The following is an 18359-nucleotide window of genomic DNA, read 5'->3' as shown; positions in this document are numbered from 1 at the left end:
TGGAAGAGAGAAATAGCAAGAAGTATTGAACTTGTTCTGCCAGGCATGCTGTAGTTCCTTCCTACATCTACCTCAGAAAATCCAAGTTGCTTTTGAATGCCTTGGCCCAACAGAATTATCTCAGGAGAACAGAAATTGATGTGAACCCCATGTGGAGGCTACCAGAAGGGAGGGGACAGACAACATCTTGGCCACATGATAGGGAAAGGAGAGCTCATACTCATTTGAGCAGGGCTCTGGCCCAGAAAGGGTGGCCACCATGGGCAGCCTCACCTATATTTGTACTGAGTTCTTAGGGTATAGTATTTCCTATTTCCCCCCGAGTAACATGGAAAGGGCTGCTCTAGATTGAATGTTTATGCCCCCCTAAAATTTATATGTTGAAACTTAATCCCCTAATGTGATGGTAGTAGGATATGGACCTTTGGGAGGTGATTAAGTCACCAGGGCACATCCCTCATAAGTGGGATTAGTGCCCTTATAAAAGAGACCCCGTAGAATGCCCTAGGCCTTTCCACTATGTGAAGATGCAGAGAGAAGATGGACATCTATGAATCAGGAACTGAGCTCTCACCAGACTTCAGATCTTCTCATGTCTCGATCTTGGACTTCCCAGTCTCCAGAATTGTGATAAATAAATGTTTGTTGTTTATAAGCCATCTACTTTATGGTATTCTGTGATAGCAGCCCAAACAAACAAAAATAAGGTCTTATTTCTTTATTATTTTAATCTCTCTTCAGTTTTATAATGAGACACTCTACTTCCTCGAGCTCAGTGATTGCTTTAAGCAGCAGAGCCTTCCTTCTTTGGCCTGATAAAATAGTCATCATGTTAAGAGTCATTAGGATTAGAACTGAAGAAATCTAGAGCCTCTGCTTAGCACTTTGACTTAAGATATTAAGTTTTTGATTTTGTACATGTACATAAATGGAAAAGTACTTTGAACTCACTTTTGAATAATTAGCACAAAGAATAAGTGGCTTTGCAAGTTACAGTGGGGCATGGTTCAAACTGAGCAAATAAGAATAAAAATCAACACTTTCATATTCATACAAACCTTCTGCCACAAAGTATTTTCATTTAATTTAAAGTGATAAATCTGGGTAATTATGTGATATGATTATTCATAAAACTGTTAATCAAACTCATATATTTTGTAGCATCTCATACATAACTCTGTGATTGGAATATTTTAAGAATATATATCATTTGAATTTTAAAATGTCACTCCATTGTAACTATTTATCAGCAAAAATGGAAAAATGTATCTTGGCTAGTTCTGTTTAGTCAGTTATTGCAATGGAAGGTGTTAGATAGTATCCAAGAAATACAATCATAAATAGTACAATGTGTACCTGCTTCTTGTGTACTCCCTGATAAATATCCAATGTAATTAAGGAAATAGAAATTGGGGCTAGAATGGATATAAAAATGCTTTAAATGTAAACGTTTTATGGAATGTAAAAAAAAGTTAACATTTGTCACGGACAGATAGAGAAAAAATCCTTTCTCTATTTTGTTTCTTTTGTTAAATCTAATATAGGTATTTCTCAAGGGTGTTTAATGCTGTTACTAGCCAGTATCTTATTCTGACATATGCCATCTGAGATAAGAAGGTAGAAGTAAAATCAAAATGAAGATGGAAAGTTTGCAGGTGATTTAAAAAGCTAGATGTGCTCTAAATAGCAGAGCATGGTTCCTAATGTGTGTGGAGGAATCCACAGATTGACTTTTAGACACTAAGCTTTGCTTATGCTCAGCAGAATTAAATAAAATTAATTCTCATGTGGATTGGGGAGGAGGCATTTTTCAAAAGCATCTTCCCTTTTCAGTAGCTTAGAAGTTTTCATTTGCCTCTCTTGGATTATCCATATTCTCTTTCAGCTCAGCAATTTCCAGTTCACTTTAGAAAGTCATTTCATCCTTGAGTAGAAGTGCATTTCCAGATATACTGGACACTTTTGATCCCTGTTGGCTCAGAGGTCTTCTTTGAAGATCATAGTGAAAACATTTTTCTGTGGATGACAACAATTGAAAGTTATGGGTAACTCTTGAGCCAGTGAAGTAAGCAATTAATTTTCAGTTGGGGTGGTTCTCTTGCAGATTAGCAGATGAATTGGCAGTCAGGATTAAAGAAGCAAATTGAAGATTGAAAAAGTGAAAACTTCACTCCTGTCAATGGGCATTTAGGTAGTCTGCATTTTTTTTAATGTTACAAATAATGTTGCAATGATACTTGTGGGTGTTTCCCTGAACCTATATATGAGATTTTCTGTAGGATATATTCCCATACATAGAATTTCTGGGTCAAAGGGTATATACATTTTCAACTTCACTAAATATCAAATTGCTCTCTGAAGTGCCTGTATCAATTTATACTCCCCTCAATGGGACATGAGAATTTCTGTCCTCACCCTATGTCCTCACCAAAACTCAATATCAACTGGATTTTAACTTAATTTTTTATTTTTTCCAAATTTTTAATACATGCATATGAGAAATTCACATAAGCAAGAAAATCCCCTTATCTGAATTTTTAATTTTTGCTGCTCCAGTGGAGGTAAAATTGCATTTCATTACTGTTTCATTTTGTATTTCTCTGACAAATAGTCATATTGGAGATCTTTATATGTATTTGTTGGCCTTCAAACTTTCTCTTCTATGAATTACCAATTCATATTCTGTTGGCTTGTTTTTTCTCCCTGATTGCATTATAGGAGCTTCTTAAAAAATATTTTTTTTTTGTAATTTTATGTCTTGTAAATAGCATCTTCTAGTACAGTAATTTTCTTTTTATTTTACCTTTTGGTGCATTCAGAAGTATATAATTTTAGTATAGTTGAATTTATTGATCTTTAGTATGTTAACAAATCCTCCCCTGTACCATGGTTGTGAACATATTTTTCTAAATTTGTTAAAAAATGTACAAAGTTTTATTTGACACAACTGTAATTTATTTTTGTTTATTGTATGTATAGTCCTCTATTGCTGTATAACAAATTACCACAAGCATGGAGGCTTATAACAGCACAAATTCATCAGCTCACAGTTCTGTAGGTCAGCAGTCTGCTACAACATAGGTGAGTTCTCTGCTGAGGCTCTCACAAAGTTGAAATCTATTTGTTGGCTGGGTGCTCATCTGGAACTTGGAGCCCTCTTCCAAGCTAAAGTGATTGTGGCAGAATTTAGTTCCTTGTAGCTGTGGGACTGAAGTCTCCATTTCCTTGATGGCTGTTAGCCAGAGGCTTCTCTCAGCTCCTATAGGCCATCCACATTCATTGCTACATGGTACCTCCACTCTGTCTTCAAAGCAAGTAAGAAAAACTCTCCTTGTGTGGAATTTCTCTCAGGCCCATTCTTCAGTTATCCTTTTTAGGACTCCCTGATTATGTCAGGCCCACCCAGGATAATCTGGCTATTTTAGGGTCAACTGATTGGAGTTCTTAATTACATCTGTAAAACTTTATGACACATCTACATTAGTACTTCATTTGAATTACTAGGAGAAGGTGTATATTTACCATGGGCTTATACTCTTGAGAATCATCTTAGAATTTTGCCTACTACATGGTGTAAAGTAAGGATTCATATTTTTTCCACATGGAGCACCATTTTATTTTCACTTTGGAAAATTTAAAACATATACAAAAACAGAGAAAATAGTTTTATGAATCTTTACATTCCCAGCACCCAGCTTTTGTAATTCCACATGGCCAATCTTGTTTCATCTTTGTCCCAAATTTTTTCTCCCCACTCTAGATTATTTTTCAGCAAATCCAACAGATATTAGCTCATCTGTAAATTCTTCCATATGTATTTTTGAAGACAAGGACATGTCCTTCCATGTTCTCAGGGGCAATTCCATATCCTCAGGAATGCATTACTATGCCAGCATTAATACTCTGGTAACATGCACAGAGTATTACCAACCCAGGAAAGTAACCTGAGCTTTGGAGTCCAGACTTTTTACTGGAGTTTCATTAAGAAGGATCAGTTGATTGAGTCATCACCCAAGGGGTTGAACTCAATCTCTAACCCCTCTTTGCTCCCTGAAGTTACATTGATACCATGTGGCTCATAGCCTGAACCCCCTAATTAAGTGGTTGGTCTTTCTGGCTTGACCAGCATTTATCCTGAGTCACCCTGTTAGTAGAAGCTATAGGATGTGGCCTGAAAAGCCCACAATGAATAATAAAGGCACCTCATCACTTGGGAAATTTCAGGGGTTTAGAGATTACCTCCCAGGAACTGGGAGAAAGGTCAACCAAATCCTTTCTCCCTCCCTAACTTCCTCTTGACCTTCCTCCCTCCCTCCTTCTCTTCCTTGCCAAAATACCCTAAACACTTTTAGCTGTGATAGCACCTGAAAAGTAAAACAATTCCTTATTTTCAGAAAATAGTCAATAAATGTTATAGTTTTTCCTATTGTCTCATTAAAAAAAAACAGTTGATTTCTTCAAATTAGTATCCTAACAGGTTTCACACATTGCAGTTGGTTGACATGTATCTTCAATTTCTTTTAGTTTATAGGTTCCCCTTCCCTTTTTTTCCATTGAAATTTGTTTGTGGAAGAAAATGAGTCATTTGTTTTATAGAGTCTGCCACATTATAGATTTTGCATAAATTCTGTAACCATAACATTCACCTGGATACAATTTATACTTGACATATTTGAATTCACTTAGCTAATGTAGACAGTTGAAACACACCTTGTGGTACAAATTTCACAGGTATAAGCAAACACTCTAAAGATCTTTGTGAAATACAAGTTTAGTGAACAACTTGGTAACTTGGGAAGTCTGGAATATCTGTTCTAGTCTGTCCTTGATCCATCCTCAAAGCTTAACTGCATGTCACCCTCATGTTAATGTATAATCATTGCTTGGAAAGCTCCAGGGTATTAAGGCCTGACTCTATATAACAGACACTTCATAGAAGCCTGTTTCTATAGCCTTGCCTAAGGGGATTTCTAAGAATAAAACAAATTGACCTTTTTTAACAATACATTTTATTGATTATGCTATTATAGTTGTCCCATTTTCCCCCCTTCACTCCCCTCCACCCTGCACACCCCTCCCACCCACATTCCCCTCCTTTAGGTCATATCCATGTGAGTTCTTGGCTTCTCCATTTCCCATACTATTCTTACCCCCCCTCGTCTATTTTCTCCTTACCATCTATGCTACTTATTCTCTGTACCTTTCCTCCCTCTCTCCTCCTCCCACTCCCCTGTTGCTAACCCTCCATGTGATCTCCATTTCTGTGGTTCTGTTCCTGTTCTAGTTGTTTGCTTAGTTTTCTTTTGTTTTTGTTTTAGGTGTGGTTAATTATTGTGAGTTTGCTGTCATTTTACTATACATGTTTTTTATCTTCTTTTTCCTAGATAAGTCCCTTTAACATTTCATATAATAAGGGTTTGGTGATTATAAACTCCTTTAACTTGACCTTATCTGAGAAGCACTTTATCTGCCCTTCCATTCTAAATGAAAGCTTGGCTGGATAGAGCAATCTTGGATGTAGGTCCTTGCCTTTCATGACTTGGAATACTTCTTTCCAGCCCCTTCTTGCCTGTAAGGTCTCTTTTGAGAAATCAGTTGATAGTCTTATGGGCACTCCTTTGTAGGTAACTCTCATTTTGTCTTGCTGCTTTTAAGATTCTCTCCTTATCTTTAATCTTGGGGTGATGTAATTATGATGTACTTTGGTGTGTTCCTCTTTGGGTCCAACTTCTTTGGGACTCTTTGAGCTTCCTGGACTTCCTGGAAGTCTATTTCCTTTGCCAGAATGGGGAAGTTCTCCTTTATTATTTTGTTAAAATAACTTTTCCACTTTTTGTTCTTCCTCTTCTCCTTCTGGTACCCTTATAATTCAGATGTTGGAATGTTTAAAGATGTCCTGGAGGTTCCTAAGCCTCTCATTTTTTTGGATTCTTGTTTCTTCATTCTTTTCTGATTGGATGTTTCTTTCTTCCTTCTGGTACACTCCATTGATTTGAGTCCCAGTTTCCTTCCCATTGCTATTGGTTCCCTGTACATTTTTCTTTATTTCACTTAGCATAGTCTTCATTTTTTCATCTAATTTGCAACCAAATTCAACCAATTTGTAAGCATCCTCATTACCAGTGTTTTGAACTGTGCATCTGATAGGTTGGCTATCTCTTCATTGTTTAGTTGTATTTTTTCTGGAGCTTTGACCTGTTCTTTTATTTGGGCCATTTTTTTTTGGTCTTGTGCCTGCTATGTTTGAGGGGCAGAGCCTTAGGTGTTCACCAGGGCGGGGCAACCCAGTTGCTGGGTTGTGACTTTGTTTGTGGGGGCAAGGTCTGAGAGGGAACAATGGCACTTGCTCAGCTCTCTGCCAGATTTCAGTCACTCCCCACCTTCCCACAAGCACATTGGGTCCTTCTGGTGCTGATTCCCAGGTGGGTGGGTTTGTGTATGTCCTGGGACCCTGTGTGTCCCTCCAATAAACTCTCCTGTGAGGCTGGGACTTTCTCCCAGCACCTCAACCCCAAAAGGTATTTTCAATGAGTGGTTTGAGGCTTTATTTCCCCACACTGGGACCTTGGGTTGCATGGTCTGTCTCACTCCCCAGTTTCACCTGGTTTATCTGCATGCGAATGTGAGACCAGATGCACTGCACCCCTCTACAATCAGCCGCCTTGCTGGGTCCAGCAGCTGCCACTTTGCGTGCCCAGGTCCGCCAGCTGCCCTGCCACAAGTCCTCTCTGCCCGGCCACCCGGCTCTGCCCCTCTTACCAGTCTGGATGAGTGTTTCTTCTTTAACTTCTTGATTGTTGGACTTCCATACAGTTTGATTTTCTGTCAGTTCTGATTATTTTTTGTTTTTAAATGGTTGTTATCCTTATTTTGGTTTTACAAGGAGGCACAGTGTGTCTACCTACACTTCCATCTTGGCTGGAACCGAATTGACCTATTTATTTGTGACTTGGAACTCCTCATGACCTCTGTGTATAAATAGAGATTCGAATAACAATGGCTTTGTAGGGGGTACTCTTGTATGAACTGTGGAAAAACAAAACTGGAATTCCAGCTGGACTGGGAATTGGGTATTCTGGGCCCAGATGACCTTCAAGCCAGAATGGCCCAGATATATAGAATTCAACTGTAAAAAGCTCAAGTAAATAACACTGGCTGTCTCAAAAACAGACATGTCTTTTAAAAGAGGTCTTTAAAAAATGCTGAGAGGGCTAAAATGGATGTGACTTACCTAATTCTGTTCCACCATAAAAGCACTGAAATTGTCTTTTTATAATATGGCATGCCATGAACATCCCTGTTCTCTCCAGTGCATTTTATGATAATGGTGAAAAAAGAAGCCCGAAGTAAGTGCATTTAAAAATCCTAACACAATTGTCTCAAGATTGATGCATCTATATATCTTTTCTCTAAAAGAGCTTTACTGTCATGTTCAGAGGAGAAATTGGCCCCCACAATGAGTAGACCTTAAGTATGTAATATATTTCCAAAGAGACAAGGCTCAGTCTCCCAGTTGTGGCTTTAGTTCAGGTTTTTTGCTGTTAACCACACTGTCTGAGGACAGAATGGATACCACGAGCATCCCATGAATCTTCTTGTGTCCAGAAGGAGCCCTTGGCCTATGGGACTTCATGAAGTATTCTGACCAAATGCCAAAGTGTTTGGCAGGTATAAATGTAGGTGTACAAACTGATCGGTCACAGTGCTAGAACTCAGAAACACATGTTTCCATATTCCAAACCCAGAACTCTTTCAGTCCCAAGATTTATCTTCTCCATGACTGTCCAGCTGCATAGCTGTAAAACCCAGAGCACCTGGAAAGTTCCTTTTGAAGAGCATGGGCTGTTAACCATGGTGGGCTTTGGGGATGAGTTGAGTACCTTTGTTCCTCCTTGGCTCCCATCACTAGAATCTCCATTTGACCACCAAAGCCAGCTTCTAAGGAAAAAAATATTTTGTTCGCTATTATGGGCTTGGGACTTTCCTGTGGAAGGAAGCTGTACACATGGGAGTAAGTTTTCAGGAGGAACTAAAAATCTGAATTGCTATTCCTCCAGAGGAGAGCTGCTAGAAATAACCCCATGTTGGGAGCTACAGCCAAGCAAGAGGAAGCCTTGTAAGGTGGCTCTGAAAAGTTTGTGGAATGTCATTTTGCCATGTAGCTCAGTGAAGTGGAGGATGAGGTTAGGCTCTTACAATGATTGAGTTGGGAGCTGGAGTGCTTCCTGAAGAGGCTGCCATGGAGGAATAGATACTGAGACTCAGACGAGGAAGATTTTGGATCTGGGAGGTTATTGCCAAATGCAACCAGGTGGGGTGCAGGAGTGAAGTTTTGTGTCTACTTGGAAAACTGACTTGGGTCCGGGCTCAGAGGTGCCTCAATTTAGACTATTGTTCTTCTGGAAAGCTTTGCTGAGGGTAGCCTGCAGGAAAGCTCTTTGTAGTCAGAATTCCATGGGATTTTATTTTTCCTGAGACTACTTCAGTGCCACTCTGGGTTAGCCAGAAAATTGAAAGGGTGATTACAGAGAACTAGAGAGTGATGATCCAGAAAATTTGGCTTTGGAAAATTCTCTTTTAACTTTCATACATAAAATATGTGACTTTCAAGGATGGAAAGTACAGAATAGGGAATATAGTTAACAGTATTGCAGTAACCATGTGTGGTGCCACGTGGGTACAGACATATCGGGAGGAACACTATGTAAAGTCTGGGATGGTCTAACCACTATATATACACCTAAAACAAATACAAAATAATAATGAAACTAAACTGTGATTGAAAAAAAACTGTGACTTTTATGCAGAGCAATTAGGCTGCCAATTTGGGCTAAAAAGATGGGAACCTTTTTACAAGGTTTAGTCTGTGATTTCTTCACCTTGACTTTGAGGGAGCCATTACTTTCATTTTGGTCAGTATCTATGTCAGAAACCCACAGTGTGGTCTGCTATGCTTACACAGAGACCTGGTCTGCATTCAGCCATTGGGCCAGAGAGTTTGAACTTCAGTACCCAAAAATGTTTTCTTGCAGATCATAGTCCTCTGGTTTGGTTTTCACCACCTGACAGCATCTGCCCCCCCAATTTTAGCAGTCCATTGGAATTTCTTCTGGGCTCTTCTTCCCCTTTCTTCTTCCTTACCAGAACACATCTGTTTCCCCGGCAACTTGTCTTTTTCCTCCTCCAGTATCTCTGCAATCTTTTCTGTGTGTGCCTGGCATTCCTCCTGGTACTTGGCCATCTGTTCTGGCAGTGCCCTGCCAATAGCTTATTTAAGTTTCTGTAGAGGCTCCTTTCAGATGCACCTCCCTCCCCAAACAGCTCCCAGAGATGAAGTTTTTGAGCAAATATGACCAAAAGGTCCTTGCTTTAGGGCAGGAATAAAGTCAGATGGCCATGCACCTCAGAACAGACCTGGCTGCTCAGCTTCCAGGTCTGTACCTCCATGCCCAATAGGATGCCACTAATATCTTCGGTGGAGAACTGTTCACACACTCCCTGAGCCTGAGGCAGCTCCTCAATGCACATCTCCAGGGGCACTGGCAGGCCTCTGGGGACAGAAGACAACTGTATAAATTCCTGTTCCAATTCTACCCCACAGGAATATTTCATAATCCATATCACAGAAGATTCTTCCTTCTGGAGACTCACTCAGCAGGTGCTTCAAGTCAAAATAAGTCAGAGACCATGGTAGGGACTTCCTGAAGCAAACTATTGTCAGAAGCAGAGTGAAAGGTTGAAGCAACAGTGGAAGGTACTCCCCATTCTCCTAGGCTCATGCTCCTCATGCCTGATTTTCCTGGGCCTATTTCTCCTGAGATTTTTTTTAAACATCTCATATCACTTATGGCCTTAAGAGCATTTCTTATTTTCTTCTTCTTATCAGCATTGAGAGTTGTGAAGCTAGTTTCAGAAAACCTGGGCTCTGTTCATTTCTTCTCCCTGTTGAAAGTATCATTTTTTTTTGTCTTTTTCTCACTACCTTCCTTCAACTTCTTTGGTAATTTTTCTTCTTTAATGTTCTCAGAGTTTGATGTTTGTCATAACTGCAGGGCTATTGAGTGAATATAAAATCCTCCACACTTCAAGGTTAGAGAAGCAGGAACAAGCTCATCAGATGCTTCAAATCCAAACCAGTCGGTGGAAGAATAAGATTCATCATACTTAACCCCCTTATTAATCAAGTTCCATATTTGATCTTTTCTATGATTCTTCCCAGCCATATTTCTGGTTGAAGACCTCCCAATTTTTTTCCTGCACACTCTTGTGGGTAGAAAAATACTGCACAGTGCTTACTGTCTGGATCCAAGAGGCGAGTACAATCTGAATGGTTGCTACAGCCACTTTAGAATCTTAATGCTGTTCTGCTCTCTCAATCTCCTATTACCTGGACTTCTTTTACTATTGTTATTTTTAAAATTTCATTTATTTATTTTTAGAGAGGGGTAAGGGAGGGAGAAACATTGATGTGTGAGAGAAATATTGATAGGTTGCCTCTGGCATGTACCCCAACCTGGGACCAAACCTGCAACCCCGACATGTGCCCTGACTGAGGATTGAACCACCAACCTTTTGCTTTGCAGGACAATGCTCAACCAACTGAGCCATACTAGTCAGGGGTACCAGGATTTCTTTTAAAAATGTGGGATTTAGAAGGCCTGGGAGAGAAGTGAACTGGATCTTGGGGAGTTGTAACATGACTCCATACAAGTCTTGGCAGTTGTTACTGTTTTGGCTTCTTTGTCATGAGTGTTATAGCACTATGGGCTGCAAATGTTCCCTCACTGGCAGGATGCACTGGCCCCAGCTCTAGATAGCCACTGGGCCTTGAAGCAAATCTACAGGTGGGGGCCCATGAAATTCCACAACTCAAAAAGCTCCCATGAAAGTCAGGAAAGAGAGAAATCCCAACTCAAGTTCTGTGAGACATCTTAGGGGGACAGAGGGGTGGCTTGTAGGTAATGCCTTGGAAGAATGTGGCGATCTGGCTTCTCCAAAACCTGTCGTTAAAAAAAAAATCATCAAAAACTCAACAATAAGAAAACAACAACAACAAAAAACCCTCCCAAAAACCAAAAAGAAAACAACCCAATTAAAAAATGAACAAAAGATCTGAACAGGCATCTCACCAAAGAAGATACCAGGTGTCAAATAAGCATATGAAAAGATATTCCATATCATATATCAGGGAACTGCAAATAAAAACAACAGTGAGATACCAGTAAACACCTGTTAGAATGGCCAAAATTCACAACACTGGTAGCAGCAAATGCTACTGAGGATATGAAGTAACAGGAACTCTCATGCATGGTAGTCACTATTGAAGACAGTTTGGCAGTTTCTTACAAAGCTAAACATATTCTTTCTTTCTTTCTTTTTTTGCTAAACATACTCTTATGTTTCATAATGCAGCTATCATACTTCTTGGTATTTATTCAAAGGGGTTGAAAACTTACATCCACACAAAAGCCTGAACATAGATGTTTATTTTTTATTGTTGTTCAATTATAGTTGTCCCAGTTTTTCCCCATTGCTCTCCCTTGCCCTGTCCATGCTCCCCCACCACTCTGCCCACTCCAAATAAGTGGATCAAGAAAATATGGTACATTTATACAATGGAATACTACACAGAAGAAAGAAAGAACTACTACCCTTAGCAATAGCATGGATGGAACTGGAGAGTATAATGGTGAATGAAATAAGACAGGCAGCAAAAGACAAATACCATATGATCTCACCTATAAGTAGAACCTAATGAACAAAACAAACAAATGAACATAAATATTTATAGCAGCTCTGTTCATAATTGCCAAAACTTGGAAGCAACTAAGATGTCCTTTTGTGAGTGGATAAACAGTGGTACATCCCAACAATGGAATATTATTCAGAGCTAAAAAGAAATGAACTATCAAGCCATTAAAAGACATGGAGGAATCTTAAATGCATGTTGCTAAGTGAAAGAACCAATTTTGAAAAGGCTACACACTATACAGTTTCAACTATATGATATTATAGAAGAGGTAAAACTATGGAGTCAGTACAAAGATCAGTGGTTGCCAGGGGTTGGGGAGGATAAAAAGATAAAAAGATGGAAAACAGAGGATCTCTAGGGCAGTGAAACTACCTTCTATGACACAATAATTGTAGATACATGCCATTATACATTTTTCAAAACCTATAGAATATATAGTACCAAGAGCGAATCCTAATGTAAACTATAGACTTGAGTTAGTAGTAATTTATCAGCATTGATTCATCAATTATAACAAATGTACTATACTGAAACAAGATGTAAATAATAGGGGGGAAACTGTGGGTTGGTGGGGGAGAGGGGAGGGGACATTTGGGAGCCTTCTGTGCTTTCTGATTAGTTTTTCTATAAACCTAAGGCTGCTCTAAAAATTAACTCTATTAATTAAAAAAAGGAAAAGAAAGCACTCACAACTATAGAACAGGAAAACATATTCTACGAGGAGTCTAACCAACACGAGTGGCATCTGGAGCACAGTGGAGAGCAGCCACCAAGCCCAGCACCTGGAGGGAAAAAAAGGGGGACTGGGCCATGTTATGGGTGGACTGCATGGAGCTGATGTTCTTAAGGGAGAAGGGGTGGGGTTTGTCAGGGGAGAATCCTTGTAATTAGAAGCCCAGGACAGGGGAAGGAGCTCTGCCCCTCTTTAAAAATAAATGTTTTACTTTCACCGATATCTTGGAGCACCCTAAACAATTATTTTTAAGGTGTTCTGTTTTTTTAATACTAACTTTACCTGTATTGAGTTTATATCATATTATTTTGTTAGATGTTTTTTTCCTTAGAGTAAGACTTCTTCATGTGTACTAGAATTTTTGTTTGCATGTTCATTTGGAGTATCTTTCCCTTTCTTTTTTGTTTTCCTTTTCCTTTGTTTTATTTCCACTTTTATCCTGACTCTGTTGAAGTGTTTGGCAGTTGCCTCCACTCAGCATCACTTTAGCAGCAGGAAATTGAATACAAGGGGCATGCACACCTTCTATTTCCTGGGTTTGTTACTTCGTGTACTATTGAAGACCCATTGTTCTTCAACGTGAAAAGCGAAACCACCACCTCCACATTGAACTTCTGTTATCTCTTGGAATGCAATTCTGTACCTGCTTGACTTCTCTAAATGGGTCCCCAGCCGTGCCTTCTTTCCAGGCTAAGGCTCTCGTCTCTGTGTGCATAGACCGAATTTAAATTTTTGTAAACTTGATCCCAGTAGTGGTTTGGTGCAGGAAAATCTCCCCCACTTTTAGTTTACCTGCTTCTTCTGTGCAAACTAATTTAGAATTCTTGCTTCCATTTGCTTGAGAGAGAGAGAGAAAAACTTTCTGCAGTGAAAGAGAAAAAAAGCAGAAATGCAGGGAGAAACAACACCTAAATATGAGGAGAGAAGAATCCATGAATTCCCTATTTTTCTCAAGTCCTGTCCTCTGCCCTTCCTGAAGGTTTATTGTCTAACTCTTCCTTCAATTACAGGGCACACCTCAGTATCCTTATAATGCCCCTTCTATATATTTTTTGCTTAAGTAAAAACATATACTTGGTCCATTGTGTTTGTGATTGGTGTGCCAAGCACCACTGCACACCACACTTTGGGAGTTTCCACTACCAGACCTTCTGCATTGGAGTAGTGGTCTTGGCTCTCATTGTGTAGCGGGAGAATTTGGACATCTCTCAACACAAGCATACTCTGGCAGGAAAACAGGGTTTGTTCAGGAAAACAGAGCCACTCTGTATTGCAGGAAACCAATGGCTGGAGGGCCTACATGATGTTGGGAAAGAAGGGGAGTGAGGGTCTAATGGCTGTTGCTGGAAGGTTGGAGAAACAGTCACTGATGCTTCCTTGTAGCATGAAGGACTGGATGGAACAGGTGGTTCTTAGAAGTTCTCCAGGAAATTACAATCCTCAAATGTTTAGAAATGGCCCAAGCAACTTTCTGTTCAGCGGCAAAGTGGGAACTTGAGAAGTTTGTGAAGCTATGGTATTTGGCCACTCTGATGACTGCCAAGTGGGAAATCCTAGACAATTCTTAGAGTGGAGATGTCAGGGAGCTCTGAGAAAATAGAGTTTGCAAGGGAGAGCTTAGAAGTAGGTGGCAATAATGCAAAGCTGACAACTAACAATTGAGCCCAAGGACCTTTGAAGATGAGAAAATTGTCATGCATTGAGAACCAGAGGACTTTTCCCAAAGTGAAAATGACTGAACCAAATGATCTCTAAGATCCTTCACAGCTTTAAGATATGGTAAATTTTTAACATGGTTCAGATAGTATCCCCTGTAGACTCATCAATAGCAAGGAGAACATGAAAGGTTGTAGAGCTGGACCACTTTTGTCAAGTGACATGAGTCTCTTTCACACTGGCCTGTGATTGGGCAAGCCTTGCCAAGTGTCTCAGAACATTAGTTTTTCTCATAACTTAGCTTTCCTTAATAAATCAGCTCTCCTTTCAATCCTAAGCCATCTCTCACTGGTTCTGGCCCCTGAGTTTTGTGCTGTCACCTGCCATTAAGGATGTGCTCTCCTGTCCCAGCTTACCTGTTGTAGTGCTGCTATCATTATTCCAAGCTTGGCTGAAGGGATACAGTCACTTTTGCCTCCTCTGTCTTCTTGACCAACTTGTTTAACCAAATGCACAAAGATCTGGACAAAGACCCATGCTTCCCTCCCATTTAAAAAATTATTCCACCATCTTCAAACTCCTTCAGTCTGCCAGTTTTACTCTCCTCCATTCAGTAAATATGTAAAACCTTTTTTGTACATTAAGAGCTTGTAAAAGATTTACTTGCCTTAGCCACATGATTTTCAAAATGTGTTAATTATGCATCACTCACACACTCTAAGCTTTTGCTGTTAATGTTGTTTTACTGAACTGGAAAATTCAGTAAATGAATGGTTTACTGAATGGTTGTAATGGTTACAACCTTGTAATGGTTACATAACCCTCAGATTTGCTGACAGGGAATTTTGTAATATGCTTAAGCAGGGGTGAGGGTCCTCATTTTTGATTCATTGGCCTGATGAAATAAAACCCTTCTGGTATTTTCTTCTTTTAGTTGGATAGTCAAGGAAGTCAGCATTTTAAAAATCTAGATGTTCAGCTTTACTTCCATTACAAATATATTGAAGGATTGAAGTAAATTGATGATCTAAAACAGAGAAGTCAAAATTTCTGTGCTAAAATTAATGGGTTTTTGGTTCTTTTTGTCAAAGTAAACCAATAGAGTATTATTTTATCCCCTCAAATTTTAGTTTCAAAAGGATGTATAATTCAATACTCATAAACATGGTAAATTAACTGATCAGAAATGCTACAGGTTTTTTTTACAGTTTCTATAAATGGTATGATTATCAAGTAGACTGATGTAGAATACCTGACAGCTCTTTCTTTCTTATAATTAATCTTGACATCAGCTTTATTTGTCAATTAAAAAAAGTAAGTCAGTGAAACATGCAGTTAACACATACCATGATTCTATGACAAATAGACATGATTCATGGTCTAGAGCAGGTTGATGTAGAAACCATCTCTGCCTTTAATTAAATGAAAATACACATTTATACAGCATCCTCCAAGTACTTGAGTAAACCCTGTATTTGAGGTTGAAATGAATACACTGCAACTTTGTCTTCAAAGGAGCATGGATTCAATTGCTTTTGGTCAAATATATTTTGGGGTCTGTTCTGTACAATCAAAACAATAATGAATTGTGACAGTTTAAAAATATGTTCACAAATTTGTTGACACTCTTCCCAGGATTCTATGGCCTCTCCACTTGAATCTAGTCTGACCATAGTGACTCATTTGATATCAGTAGAATCAGCAAAGCAACCTGTATAAACAGCCCAGGCACAATCTGTGTAACTTTTGAGGCAAGTTCATAGAAGGCCATGCAACTTCTGCTTGGTTATCTTGGGACACTTGCTGTAGGGGAAGCCAGGTGCCATGAGACCCTTTGAGAACTTCATGACATTGAGCCCATGTGTAGGTGCCCCAATTGACAGCCCAACTGAATTCTTAGCCAGTGGCCAAGCTGCCAGTCATGTGAGTGAGCCACATCTAATTCCGCTGAGCCTTCAGATGACTCCAGTCATTGAGAGAGCTCAATCAAGAACTGCCCAGTTGAGCCCTTCTCCAAAATTCTGCAGTTAAATAGTTTTAGAGAGAATTCTGTATCTTAGGAGATTAAAAATGCATGTTGTAACATTAAAGGCCCTGATAAGTCCTGAACTACAGAAGTCTGTTTAAGACCCTGGCTGGTATAGCTCAGTGGATTGAGAGCAGGCCTGTGAACCAAAGCATTGCTGGTTTGATTCCCAGTCAGGGCACGTGCCTGGGTTGCAGTCCAGGTCCCCAGTAGGGGGCGTGTGAGAGGCACTCACACATTGATATTTGTGTGAGTGCCTCTCCCTTTCTTTCTCCCTCCTTTCCCCTCTCTCTAAAAATAAATAAAATCTTTAAAAAAGAAATCTATTTAGCCTAAGTTTATTCAGCAACAAAGCCATTTTGTTTTGAGACATCTATTAGTATCTCAATGATAAAATTAGTACCTTGATTAATAAGTTTTTCAATTATAAAATTTTTCAAAAATAGCTTGGAACTACAGCTTGGTTTAGATTTCAAAAAAGAGCCCATTGCAGTTGCAATAGTTCATTGACTTAATCTTGATAAAGAAATCAAACTTCTGTGGGAGAGGTATGAGTAATAGTAATGGGTGGAGGATCTAAAAAACATCATTTCAGAAAATTAGAAGCTATTGGGTAAACTAGAAGTTACATACAAATACAAGGAATACATTAGCAATCATTAGGAAGGAAGTTACTTCTGAATAGAAAAATACTTGCTGACTTTCAGCCAAGATTGAAGCATAAGTAGATACATTTTGCCTGCTCATACAACCAAAAGAAGGACAACACCAAATTTAAAATAAAGAAATAACCATAACTGCCAGAAAACCAAACTGTATGGAAGTCTGACAACCAGAGTTAAACAAAAAACATTCATCTAGACTGGTAAGAGGGGTGCAGACAGGCAGCCGGGATAGAGAGAACTTGCAGCAAGGCAGTAGCTGGAGGACTGGAGTGGGCGAGGTGGTGGCTGGCAGACCTGGTAATCCCACATTTGCATGCAGATAAACTGGGAGAAGCAACTGGGGAGTGAGACAGATCATGCAACCCAGGGTTCCAGTGCAGGGAAATAAAGTCTCAAACCTCTGACTGAAAAATCCTGTGGAGGTTGAGGTGACAGGAGAAACTCTCAGCTTCACAGAAGAGTTTGTTGGAGAGACCCACAGGATCCTAGAACATACACAAGCCCACCTACCCGAGAATCAGCACCAGAAGGGCCCAATTTGCTTGTGGGTAGCAGGGGAAGTGACTGAAAGCTGGTGGAGAGCTTTCATTGAGCAAGTGGCATTGATTCTCTTGGACCCCCTCCCCCACATACAGCACCACAAGGCAGCGATGTGGGTTGCCTCGCCCTGGAGAATACCTAAGGTTCCTCCCCTTACTTGTAACAGGCACTCCAAGACAAAGAAATATGGTCCAAATGAAAGAACATATCAAAGCTCCAGAAAAAATACAACTAAGCAACAAAGAGATAGCCAATCTATCAGATTCAGAGTTCAAAACACTGGTAATGAGGATGCTCACAGAAATGATTGAGTATGGTCACAAAATAGAGGAAAAAGTGAAGGCTATGCAAAGTGAAATAAAGGGAACGAACAGTGAAGAGAAGGAAACCGGGACTCAAATCCATGTTTTGGAGCACAAGGAAGAAAGAAACCTTCAACTGATCTCTCAGAAGAAAAGTTGCAGGTAAGAAGGGGCTAGAGAGAAGTATTCAACATCATGATCCGAGATTAATCCGAGATTATTCTATCTCGGCAAAGCTATCATTTAGAATGGAAGGGAAGATAAAATGCTTTCCAGATAAGGTCAAGTTAAAGGAGCTCATCATCACCAAGCCCTCATTATATGAAACGTTAAAGGGATGTATTTGAGTAAAAGAAGAATATCTAAACTATGTACAATAAAATGACAACAAACTCATAACTAACAACAACTGAACCTAAAAAAAAAAAAAAAAACAAATTAAGCAAACAACTAGAACAGGAACAGAATCACAGAAATGGAGATCACATGGAGGGTTATCAAAGGGGGGGGGAGAATGGTGGAATAGGTACAGGGAATGAGAAGCATAAATGGTAGATACAAAATAGACAGGGGGAGGTTAATAATAGTATAGAAAATGGAGCAGTCAAAGAACTTATATGTATGACTCATGGACATGAACTAAGGTGGGGGAATGCTGGTGGGAGCCAGGTACAGGGTGGTGAGC

At 39.6% G+C, this 18359-nt stretch overlaps 1 pseudogene; it reads right to left on the bottom strand.

Moving 5' to 3' along the window:
* Window positions 1-4025: 4025 nt before the first annotated feature.
* Window positions 4026-14578, bottom strand: LOC114505685 (annotated as a pseudogene).
* Between the last annotated feature and the right edge of the window lie 3781 nt (window positions 14579-18359).

This window comes from Phyllostomus discolor, chromosome X (genome assembly GCF_004126475.2).
Source record: "Phyllostomus discolor isolate MPI-MPIP mPhyDis1 chromosome X, mPhyDis1.pri.v3, whole genome shotgun sequence".
NCBI lineage: Eukaryota > Metazoa > Chordata > Mammalia > Chiroptera > Phyllostomidae > Phyllostomus > Phyllostomus discolor.
Note: the sequence above shows the minus strand (reverse complement) of the source record. Positions and strands in the feature narration are given on the sequence as shown.